We start from the raw sequence: 11,700 nt of genomic DNA on the forward strand, positions 1-11,700 counted from the left end.
TAACCAGTTTATGAAAGAGTTTCCGAAACCAAATTTGCATAAAGCTGCAAATAAAAAATTCCAGTTACTGTAACTCTATCGAATGCTTTTTCTGCATCTAGAGACAATATTGTAATTTGAAGGTTTTTATTGCATGAATAGTCTATGTCTAGATTAAGTAATCTACGTGTATTTGTTGATGAGTGCCTCCTTTTATGAAACCAGTTTGGTCAGGATGAATTATGAGAGGGGTTAACTTCTCTATTCTTTTTGAGAGAGCTTTGCAGATTATTTTAAGGTCAACGTTTATAAGGGATATTGGACGATAGCTGGTAGATACTGTAGGATCTTTGCCTGGTTTTAGCAAGAGACTAATGTTGGCAGAATTCATATTTGGTGGTAGCCGACCATTTTCCCTGGTTTCTTGCAACATTCTGCAGAATGTTGATGCCAGAATTGTCCAGAATTCTTTATAGAATTCTGCTGGAAATCCATCTGGACCTGGAGCCGTTTTATTGGGCATACCGTTCAGGGCTTCCTGGAGTTCACCTGGTGTCAGCGGAGAATCCAGTGCCATCGCTTGATTGTCTGATAATTTCAGAAGGGTTATACTATCAAGAAACTGATCAATTTCGTCTTTAGATGCGTTTATCTGTGGTGAATATAAAGATTTGTAAAAGTCCCTGAAAGTGCTGTTTTTTTCTGTCAGAGTCATATACTGTATCCCCATTTCAGTCTTTAACAGCACATATAGTTGTTTTTTCCATATTTATTTTTAACTGATTAGCTAAAAATGACCTGATTTGTTACCATGTTCATAATTTTGCCAGCGAAGTTTTTCTATTAATAATTTCATTTAAATCTAGTTTTGCTTTGCGTATTTTATTCAGCATTTCCTGTTCCTGGGATGATATGTAGGCTTCTTCTAAGGATTTGATGGTTTCTTCTAATTCCTGGATACACTTGTTTTCTCTTTTCTTTTTATGTGATGAGAATGAGATTATTTTACCTCTCATCACAGCTTTGCCTGCTTCCCAGACAACAGATGCTGATGTTCCAGGCAGGTCATTATAGTCTAAATATAAAGCCCACTCTTTTTTAAAATAGTTAATAAAATTTCCATCTTTAAGCAATGATGTATTAAATCTCCAGTTTCTGCTTGGTGGAATGGCCTTCTTATTTATTAGGGTTAAAGATACAGGAGCATGATCGCTGACAGCTATAGGGTGTATCTCTGTGTCTGAAATGTCACTCAGCAGAGAGCTACTGACTAGGAAATAATCCAGATGAGAGTAAGAGTGATGGACATGTGAGAAGAAAGTATATTCCCTACGGGTGGGGTGAAGAGAACGCCATGCATCGCAAAGTCCGTAGTCGCTCATGTGCTGTTTAACTATATTTGTGGATTCCCAATTGCGCTGAGCAGCTGTACTGAGCCTGTCCATTTCTTTATTTAGTCCAAAGTTGAGGTCGCCCCCAAGAACAAGTGCGCAATCCAGGTGTTCAGAGAGTGTGGTAAAGAAAACGTGGAAGAATGAGGGGTTATCAACATTTGGACCATATATACTAACAATACATAACTTTTTGTTAAGTATAGATAATTTAATGATTATAAATCTACCCTGTGGATCTATAATTGTGTTGAGTACTGTGAAATTGACATTTTTATGTATTAGAATGGGGAGGCATGGTGGTGCAGTGGTTAGCACTGTTGCTTCGCACCTCTGGGACCCGGGTTCGAGTCTCCGCCTGGGTCACATGTGTGTGGAGTGAGCATGTTCTCCCCATGTCGTCGTGGGGTTTCCTCCAGGTACTCCGGTTTCCCTCCACAGTCCAAAAACATGCTGAGGCTATTTGGAGTTGCTAAATTGCCCTTAGGGTGAGAGTGAATAGTGTGTGAGTGTGCCCTGCGATGGGCTGGCCCCCCATCCTGGGTTGTTCTCTGCCTCGAGCCCATTGCTTCCGGGACCGGCTACGGACCCCCCACGACCCAGTAGGATAAGCGCTTTGGAAAATGGATGGATGGATGTATTAGAATTGCTACCCGTCTTTGCCTAAAGTTATAGCAGGCTGAGAACACATTAGGAAACTCAGGTGTTTTAAGTTCATCATTTGGCAGGTCTATGAGTCTTTTGTAATAAAACAACGTCTGCCTGTAGTTTTTTAATATTTTTAACCTCTTCTCTCTGGAGCCAGCTCCATGCCCATTCCTTGAGACAATCCTTAGTGTGTCCTTAGACATGTGTGTGTAGCTAATGTAGCACATGCAAATGAATGAGGTTTGAGCGAGCTTGTACGGGCTTGTGTGTGCCCTATGTGTCTGTGTGCGCTATGAGGTCGGAGTGGTTGTGTTGACGCTGACTGCATATGTACGTGGTTGTGCTGTGCAGATGCGTGATGATTGAGGGTTTTGTGTGTGACAGAGTAGAAAAGCAGGTGATCGGTGCAGTGAAAGAAGGGGGAAGTGAGAGAGACATACAAAGGGGCAAGTTGGTGAGGGTATACGTGAGGACAAGAGAGAAGCGGAAACATTGTTAGCACTGTAGCGCTGCGGAGACTGACGGTAATGTATTTGATATGACATCATGTTCAATTAGCAGATTAACATGTATAAGCTAGAGAGATGTTAATGGAAGACGATTAGAGGAAATAAGAAAAATATATAACGGGTTCTTATCTGGACTGGTGTTAATATAACCAGGGAGTGGTACTGGGGTCGCGGTACAGCTGCCCATCCACGTACAGCTGGTCTACGGCGATGACAACTCGGGAGCCCTTCTAAATAAAGTTGCGTCGGATTGGGAGCAGAACTTTGCGTCGCTCCAGGATTTCTGGGGAACTGGTCGTTTACGCCAAAGTCCGTTCCTTTCAGCTCCCTGCCGTGGCTCTTCACCTGCTCCTGCTTAAAATATCCAAATTTAGCCACAATAGGACGCGGTCTCAGTGCACCAGGCCTCTTGGCTCCCAGCCGATGGACTCTCTCAAAGCAGATGTTTTTCACAGTGTCCTCCGAAAGTTTCAGGTGGTTCTTGATAAAGGTTTTGACGGTAATTCTGGGATGCCTGAAAACACCAGGCCTGTAGATCGATGAGTCTCTTATTTTTTTATTTTCTTCATTTAGATGGGTCACATTTTCAGTTAGACACTTAACCGAGTCCCGTAGTGAGGCGTTTTCAGCAGCGAGTGTTTCCACCTGCTGCTGGTTGAATTCCAAAGATTCCCTCAGGGATTTGAATTCCTGATGTAGAATCTCGAGCAGAGCCAACCTCGCGTCGAAACTGGACAATCGTTTGTCGATTGAATCCAAGATGTCGGCAAAGTCTTTACCAGTCGGCGATGCTGTGCCAGGGGAGTCTGCCGGGCAACTTCTTTTGGAGGACGGCGTCTCGCTTTTGGCTGGAGAAGATGCGTTTGCGTTCTTCTTCATGACTATAATGTTGAAGTACCAGTCGATATATTCCACAAGAGATTCCAAATTCCCCTCGCTGTTCATTCAGATTTTCCACCAAGTCTCCGGCATCTGACGTCACCTACAGCATTTCCGCCTCTGACGTGCCCTCCAATGTACTCATACTTGTACTTGCAAGATCTCAATTCTGCATTACAGTAGCGTACATTGTCCTGGAGGATATGGGTGTGAGGCAAGGAACAACCCAGCATGGGCCACCAACATATCGCAGGGCACAGATACCAGTCACACCTACAGGCAATTTGGTAACTCCAATTAGCCTCAGTATGTTTTTGGACTCGGGGGGGAACCCCACAACAACACAGGAAAAACATGCAAACTTCACACGCATGGTGTTATGGCCGCAACTCAAACCCAGCTCCCAGAAGTGTGAGGCAATAATGCTAACCATTGCACCACCATGCTGGAAATAAGTGGAAATCCAACAAGTGAAACTGATTTATTAGGGTTAAGCTAACAGACACCCAGAAAAATTAAAATGTAAATCACTGCAGTGCCGTGCAAACCTGTGTGAACAGCCAATCAGATCAGCCTGCTCTGTAGCATGTACCTCCCTGTTTCCGGTCCCTTTGTCAGTTTCTCACTGGCTGATTCAAAACAAGTGGAACCACTATGATGTTCAAACCCTTTGCTCTTCTCATTTTCATTAGTAAGCTCCTGATCACCGTAACCAGTCTGCATTTGAGACATTTTTCCCACACCCCACTCTCACAATAAGCTGATAATAATACTAATAATACTACTGTAATAATAGTATTACAGTTGACTTACTCTTTAAAGCCAGATGGCAGTGCTCTCATACTGATGAATGGTTGCGTAGCCAAGTGCTAGAAAGCAAACAAACTGATTCACCACTTACTCTCATGTACATCAATTAAAACTGTTTGCTCCAAGATAAAAGATAAAAATACAAAAGTAATTTTTGCTGTCTAACCTCTGTTTACTGCATGACATTTCTGATTAACTGATAAGTAGAAGATACGTTTAATCTGTTGCTTGGTGGTAAGATGTTTCCAAAAGGAGAACCACAAAGAGCACAGTCATTTTCAAGGTTATTTCTCACTGGTCAGTGTGAAAGGCTGCATCATTAATATAACGCCGGGCTCAACACAGTGACTGTGTGGAATTAAAATTGGACATCGGTAGGCCCGGGAGGTTGGCATATTGGAACTGTGTGTGTCTTTAGGCCTTAGGCAAGAAGAGATTGTTTTGAATACTGTGTTACCTCGCTTCGAGATAGCTGCCTGCAGTAAGTTCCGCAGACCCTGAGGAAAGCTCGGGCCTTGGAGAGGCAGACAGCGGAACAAAGGGGGGGGAGAAACCACCTGCAGGGAGAGATTCAAAGCTACCCCAACTGGTGCACAGCGAGTTATAGCTTTATAGAATAGTTGTGGCAAACAATATATAGCAAGCTATGCGGTAGTGCAAATGTATAAGTAATTGTTAATCATACTAATCATATGTTAACCATGTATTGGCAGTGATTCAATGACAATACGTCAATACGTTAATCATTAATCAAAGGACAACTGAGTATTTACAGTGATTCAATGTCATGTAATCAATATCTATATTCATATCTCCAGTAGGAGCCTAGCAGTCGAGACATGTTCTGGTAGACTGAGTAGAATGGGTGGACTTTACCTTGCCACCAAGGTGAACCAATAGAATTCGAGAATTGTGTTTGTTATACGTTTAAGCTTGGTTCATTGGTGTGTTGTGACCAATCAGGATTTAGACACTTACTGTGAAGTGGGAGTTATGGTATATCAACTGGTTGCTCGGAGAGCTAAAAAAGATCTTGGTACCGAATGCCACAGTGTGATGAGAGCGCTTTGCTGAGTTGCTGAAATAAAAGAGGTTTTCCTTTACCTCATCAAACTGAGAGGTCCGACTTTTATAATAAGTATATATAAGTGTTATATTCTAAATTTTTCTACCACAACTGCGCCTGCGCTGCACTGTAGATCGCAAGCCAGGCTGCAGACCATCAGCCCTGAAAGTTAAAACAGGACTCGTATGTGTGTCGTGTGTTGTTTACAGTTTTTCTCAATTGCTTTGGCACATTTTTCGAAACAGTCTTAACATTCTCTAAACTGTGAGTGCAAATGTCACAACTGTTTGCAGGAACTTCAAAACTTTATAGCATGTCTGCAAAATGTAGTTACTCACCCAAAACATTTAATTCATGCTTCAAAACCTAGTTTTTGTGTCAATAATTTGGCCAAGGCCACCAAAATCTAAAGTATTTTTGTCATTGTGTGAGCCACACTGGTCAAAATGTTTAGTTGTTTTTTCACCACAACAGTGAACCATGAAAATTAAGGGTTTAAACAAAAATCTCATATTTGTTGAGAAAAGTCAATAGTATGTAGAAAAGAAAAGAAAAAATCTATGAACATTTGTATTTGTACAGTGTTTATTTTTGTACTTCACGTGTATATACACAATACAAGTGTATTACTGTACATGTAAAGTAACTGACAAGAGTAACAAGATTTCACTTTACATTTCATATTTGTGTATTACCACAAATACACAAAAACAACAAATAACATTCTTGGGGAAAAAAAAATATATATATATATTCTTGGTGGACATCTTGTCGCTCACGTTGGTCAGGCCAAAGATTTTCATCAACATCACATCTGATGTTTTCCATTGCCACACACCGTGGAAAAAATCTCCTTGAATGCCGCACCCATCCCCTGCAATGGTCAGCTGTGATGTCCTCACATGCAGCATTCATGGCATCCAACAAAGACATCTGATTTTGTGGTCTATGATCATACACTTTCCACCTCCATGCTGAAAAAAACTCTTCTATTGGATTTAGGAACGGAGAGTATGGTGGAAGGAATTCCACTGTTATCCTTTCATGTGCAGCAAACCAGTCACTAACACTGTTGGTTCGGTGGAAGCTGACATTATCCCAGACAACAACATAATTAGGCAAATGTGGTCTAACCAAACCTCTTTCTTGTTCTGGAATCAGGTCTCTGTAAAGTGCATTTAGGAAGGCCAGGAGAAGTTGGGTATTATAGGGCCCAATGTGTGGAATATGTGTGCACACACCGTTCTCTGAAATGGCAGCACACATTGTAATATTGGCCCCACGTTGGCCTGGTGTGTCAATTGTGGCTCGGTGTCCAATGAGATTGCGACCACGTCTCCGGCCTTTGGACAGATTAAACCCAGCCTCGTCCACAAAAACAAGAATGTGGGTCGTTTCATGTAGTTCTAACTCCATGATTCTCTATGAAGGAACACAGGAAAAAATGTAACAGTAAACGTATTTTCTTATGGGTTTCTGAAACTTACAGTAAAGTAATACAGGCATCTTAGAAATACAGGAAAACTCACTAAGTGCACACCAGTGGTTTACCTGGACATACTGGTACCGCGATGCCTTGACTCTTTCACTGTTCCTCTCAAATGGCACCTTATAGAGCTGTTTCATAGTCATCTGATGTCTTTCTAAAACTCTGTCTATGGTGGAAATGCTGACAGAATTAATATTTGCAAAGACCTCATTGTCATTTATGATTGCACTTTGGATCTCTCTTAGCCTGATGGAATTGTTGGCTATGACCATGTTGCAAATTTCTTGTTCTTGCAGTTGGTTAAATACTGCTGCTCTGCCACCAGCGCGAGGTTGTCGTGCAGTTCTATAGAATGAACAAATAGACTTGCATTTACCTTTACAATATTGTTGTTTATACTGTTAAAATACTTTACATACTGTAAAACAAAAAAATACATATGTACCTGTTTTCCCTACGAAAGGTTTGCACAATTGATGACACTGTGGACCTGTTTACATTAGGCTGTACTCTTCGACCAGCCTCTTCCATTGTAAAACCATGATTTATGACATGATCCACAAGTGTGGCTCTGATTTCATCAGAGACTCTGACTCTTCTATTTCCACCTCTTCCTCGATTATTTCTTCCTCTACCACCACCACGTATTCTTACACGCCTTCCAATTGCTCTTCCACGAGCATGTTGCTGCAGTTCAGCGTTGTGAACGTCCTCCATTCTCAAAACATTCTACAGCAGTGATTGTGCTGTGGGCAATCTACATATATATACTCCCAAAGTTGATTGGTTAAGTGGTTAAATGGTTGAGTCATATTAGAGGTACTTTGCAATTAGATTGCGATTGCAATTACAGGGCATGTGCCAATGTAGCAGACATTACAAACAATGTCAATGTTAGATATATTTTAGAATATACATTCATGTATACTAATTATGATAATTGAATAGATCGTTTTGAATGTGATGGCTTACACAATAAAAAATGTCTGAGAAGTTCTGAAGTGTTTGACAGTGTAAGTGAGAATCGAGTCATCAGTTTTGATCAACAAGCCATTTGCAATTATTTGTTGTCCAAACTGCAGACAGTTGTATGTACTCTTTGCACACATGTGCCAAAACATTTGCAATTTGCTCAAATCAATAAGAAATTCCAATCTGATGTGAAAAAGATGCGAATTGTTCAGAGATCTGAACTTAATGTTTTGGGAAATAAAAAAATCATTTGAGAACTGAGCCAAAGCAATTGAGAAAAACTGTAATAAAAATTTACAGGACAGAACATACAGTAGTGGATTCAGTTTCCTTTGCTCTTACACTCAGATAAGGTCAGTTGTCAAGTCAAGCTTTTTACAATTGAAGCAGTTGGCCAAAATAAAGCCAATTCTTTCTAGGCAGCACTTTGAGACAGTAATCCACTCTTTTGTCACTACTAGTCTGGACCACTGTAACGCCCTCTATGTTGGGGTTAGAGGCTCCACTATTGTTCACCTCCAGAAGGTTCAAAATGCTGCCGCACATGGAAATATGAGCATGTCTCCCCCATTTTAGCCTCACTCCACTGGCTGCCCGTACATTTTAGGATTCATTTTAAAATTCTGTTATTTGCTTTTAAAGCCCTCAGTGGTCTTGCTCCACCTGACCTCTGTGAGCTGCTTCACCCTTACACCCCCACCCGCTCTCTCAGGTCAGCTGATCAGCTGTTCCTGACAGTTCCTAAGACTCAGCATGAGCTTAGAGGGGATCGAGCTTTTGCAGTCGCAGCTCCTAAAATGTGGAATGACTTGCCTTTTCACATTAGGGAGGCCTCTTCTCTGTCCGTTTTTAAATCTCTTCTTAAAACTCATCCTTTCTCTTTGGCCTTTGGCATGTTGTGAGATGTTGACTTTAATAGTAAATTTTATTTTAATCTTAGCCTTTTCTTTATTAATTAATGTAATTTTTTGTTTTTATTTTATTAATGGCCTTTTACTCTCATTTAATTTGTGTTCTGGTTTTTATTAAATTTATTTTACTTCGTTTTTAAGTATGTGAATGTTTTTATTTATTCCTCTGTGCAGCACTTTGGTCCATATGATTGTTTAAAGTGCTTTTCAAATAAAGCTGGATTGCACTGGATTAGAAGATGGCTCAACAAATCTCTTTCACAGTATGTAAAATTCGACAGAGGGGCGCAAGGTGACCTTCTGTCAGGGGCCCAGAATTTTTAGCTACACCTCTGTGTTACTGTGTTGATTTTGTTCTGTTGGGTGTTGGGTTTTTTCCCCTAAATATACGCTGAAAACCAACCAATCTCTGAACACAGAACAACACAGACAGCTGTGATGACTTTTTACTTGCTGCAAGGGAAGTCCGGTCCTGACTTCGAGGTGTCAGCCTCTCAGTCGAACTCAGCCAACTTCGAAAGAGTAACTCCCCTCGCAGTATCTTTTATTGAGGTACACAAACAGGATATCTAAATAACATTTTGCATTGTTTATCACCATGTATGGGGTGGAAATATTCAAGCGACAGTTCTTAAGAAGGGTGATTGCTAAATTAAGATCAAGCTGCTGCAGGGTGTTATGTCTAAGAAATGGCATCTAGCAAAATGACAATAGTAAAAGTACATATTTCTCGAACAGTGGGTGTCAGCAAGAGCCGGCCCACTTATTCATTACATCATAGTGGGGGATCTCATTACAGTCAAGGTCCCACCCAGAACCCAGCAGGGGCCAGCCAAGGATCAGCCAAGGACCAGCCAAGGTCCCATCATGGAAACTGGGGAAAATTCAAGCGGCTACATCTGTATATATTTATAGAGATGACTAATTGGCTCTGTTGTAGAAATTTCCAGCCAGAGACTTGGTTCCTATATGACAAGGATATTTTATTTTTACTCGGACTGAGAGGCTACAGAAAATCATCTCTACATGTGATCTCCCCTTTACTGCTCGAGCAGAGCACATGTACATCAACAAGTGTCAAGGCAGTAAGTGCATACAAACAACTTCTCAGGACAGTTATAGGGCCTTCAGGAGGAACCAAACTGCTGCCTCATTCAGAGATACCATTGTCTAAGACTTGCACTAAAACATTCTGAGCACTTGGGCATATTTAAACAAAGTAGTATGGCACCTGTGTCAGAATCCATCCCTGCCTTGTCCTGTTCACATGTCACTGGCCATCCTATTCTCTCCTCTGTCTTCATACGCACACGACGGTCATCTGTGGTACTGCAGAACTGAGATGTATCGCTGAACATGGTAGGACGCCAGTCGTCATCAGTCCATGCCTCCCAGTGACTACACCACTCCAATCGCAACAGTTTCTGTGCTATTGTGAACGGCAGCCTATGCATGGGACGGTGAACCTATAGTCCAGCTGATGCCAGTCATTGCGACACGATGATATAGGGTGTTGTAGAGAGTCCAGTAGCTGTGTCCATATATCAGGCGCAGGTGTCATGGGGATCTGTGATGCTTGGAGCACAATCCGACGATCCTTCCTTGGCGTGGTCTGTCTTGGATGACCAGAAACTTCACGACGTGTGTGGATGCCTCACGTGCCCATTGGTTTCAATATCAGGCGACTGTGATATCCGCATGGCCCACATGCAGTTGCACCATATGACCACCTGGCTTCATGCAAACCCGCAATGCAACCCTATCAAACTCCGTCAAGTGCTGTTAACCCTGTCTAATGTGACTACGAGGCATCCTGTGTCTGGTAATTAAACATGCCAACTCCTTGCAATTCTAATCATTTACATATCCATCACTGGTCTGCACGTGTATCAAATTACATCTAAATTGGATAGTTCTGGGTTTTCAACTTTTTTTTCCCTGAGTGTATATGCCCTTCACTGATGAGAAATTCATCAACATCTAAGTCCTACATTCATGTACAATGCATATTAAATTAATATTTTGTCACTATTAGTCTTGATGTATCATTCTTTGAATGCACTCAATTGAATCATGGACAGTGGTTCCACATGGAAAAAAAATGAATATTCTGAAAAGGAAACATCCTTCTTCGGTTGATACATTCACTTTGTATTCTGAGAAGGTTTTTCCCTTGATTGCCTTGTACAGTATGTCTAGTGTGTTTTTTGGTATGAATGTGGCATTAATCAGACAATGAAAAAAACACTGACTTGTAGTGAACATGTAAAACAACAACATGCAGTGTCATCCATCCATTTTCCAAACCGCTTATCCTATTGGGTCACGGGGGGTCCGGAGGCAGGGAACAACCCAGGATGGGGGGCCAGCCCATCGCAGGGCACACTCACACATGCACACCTATGGTTAATTTAGCGACTCCAATTAGTCTCAGCATGTTTTTGGACTGTGGGGGGAAACCGGAGTACCCGGAGGAAACCCCACGACGACATGGGGAGAACATGCAAACTCCGCACACATGTGACCCAGGCGGAGACTCGAACCCGGGTCCCAGAGGTGTGAGGCAACAGTGCTAACCACTGCACCACCACGATGCCCCTCATGCAGTGTCATATATAACTGAAATAAGAAATGCTGGATTGCCTGAGTTGCATGCGTGTGTGTTTTTTAATATGGGCAACATGGTTCCCTGAGATGCCTCAGTGTTGCTCACCTCCATCTCTAACACACAGCCTCAGAAATGATTTTAAAACTACTGAAAGAAATAATTGGCTACACTGCAGCTCCACTGTTTTGTTTGGCACCCCTGCATGTCCTGCATTGTGTGGGAAAAAAAGTTGAAGGCTGTGTTACATACTGTAACACAGCTAGAATGCAAAAACACTTTATACTTCACATAAGATGGTGGACCTTATTGACAAAGGCAAATTTGTGTTGACCCCAGCAAGGCAGCTAGCGTACTTTGCATTTCTCACTTACCCGGATCTGACAATAAAGCGCTCCACTACAGTAAACCCTGCAGACAGCATTCCCCTGGAGGATGAGG

Source organism: Brienomyrus brachyistius, unplaced genomic scaffold (genome assembly GCF_023856365.1).
Source record: "Brienomyrus brachyistius isolate T26 unplaced genomic scaffold, BBRACH_0.4 scaffold41, whole genome shotgun sequence".
NCBI classification, from domain to species: Eukaryota; Metazoa; Chordata; class Actinopteri; order Osteoglossiformes; family Mormyridae; genus Brienomyrus; species Brienomyrus brachyistius.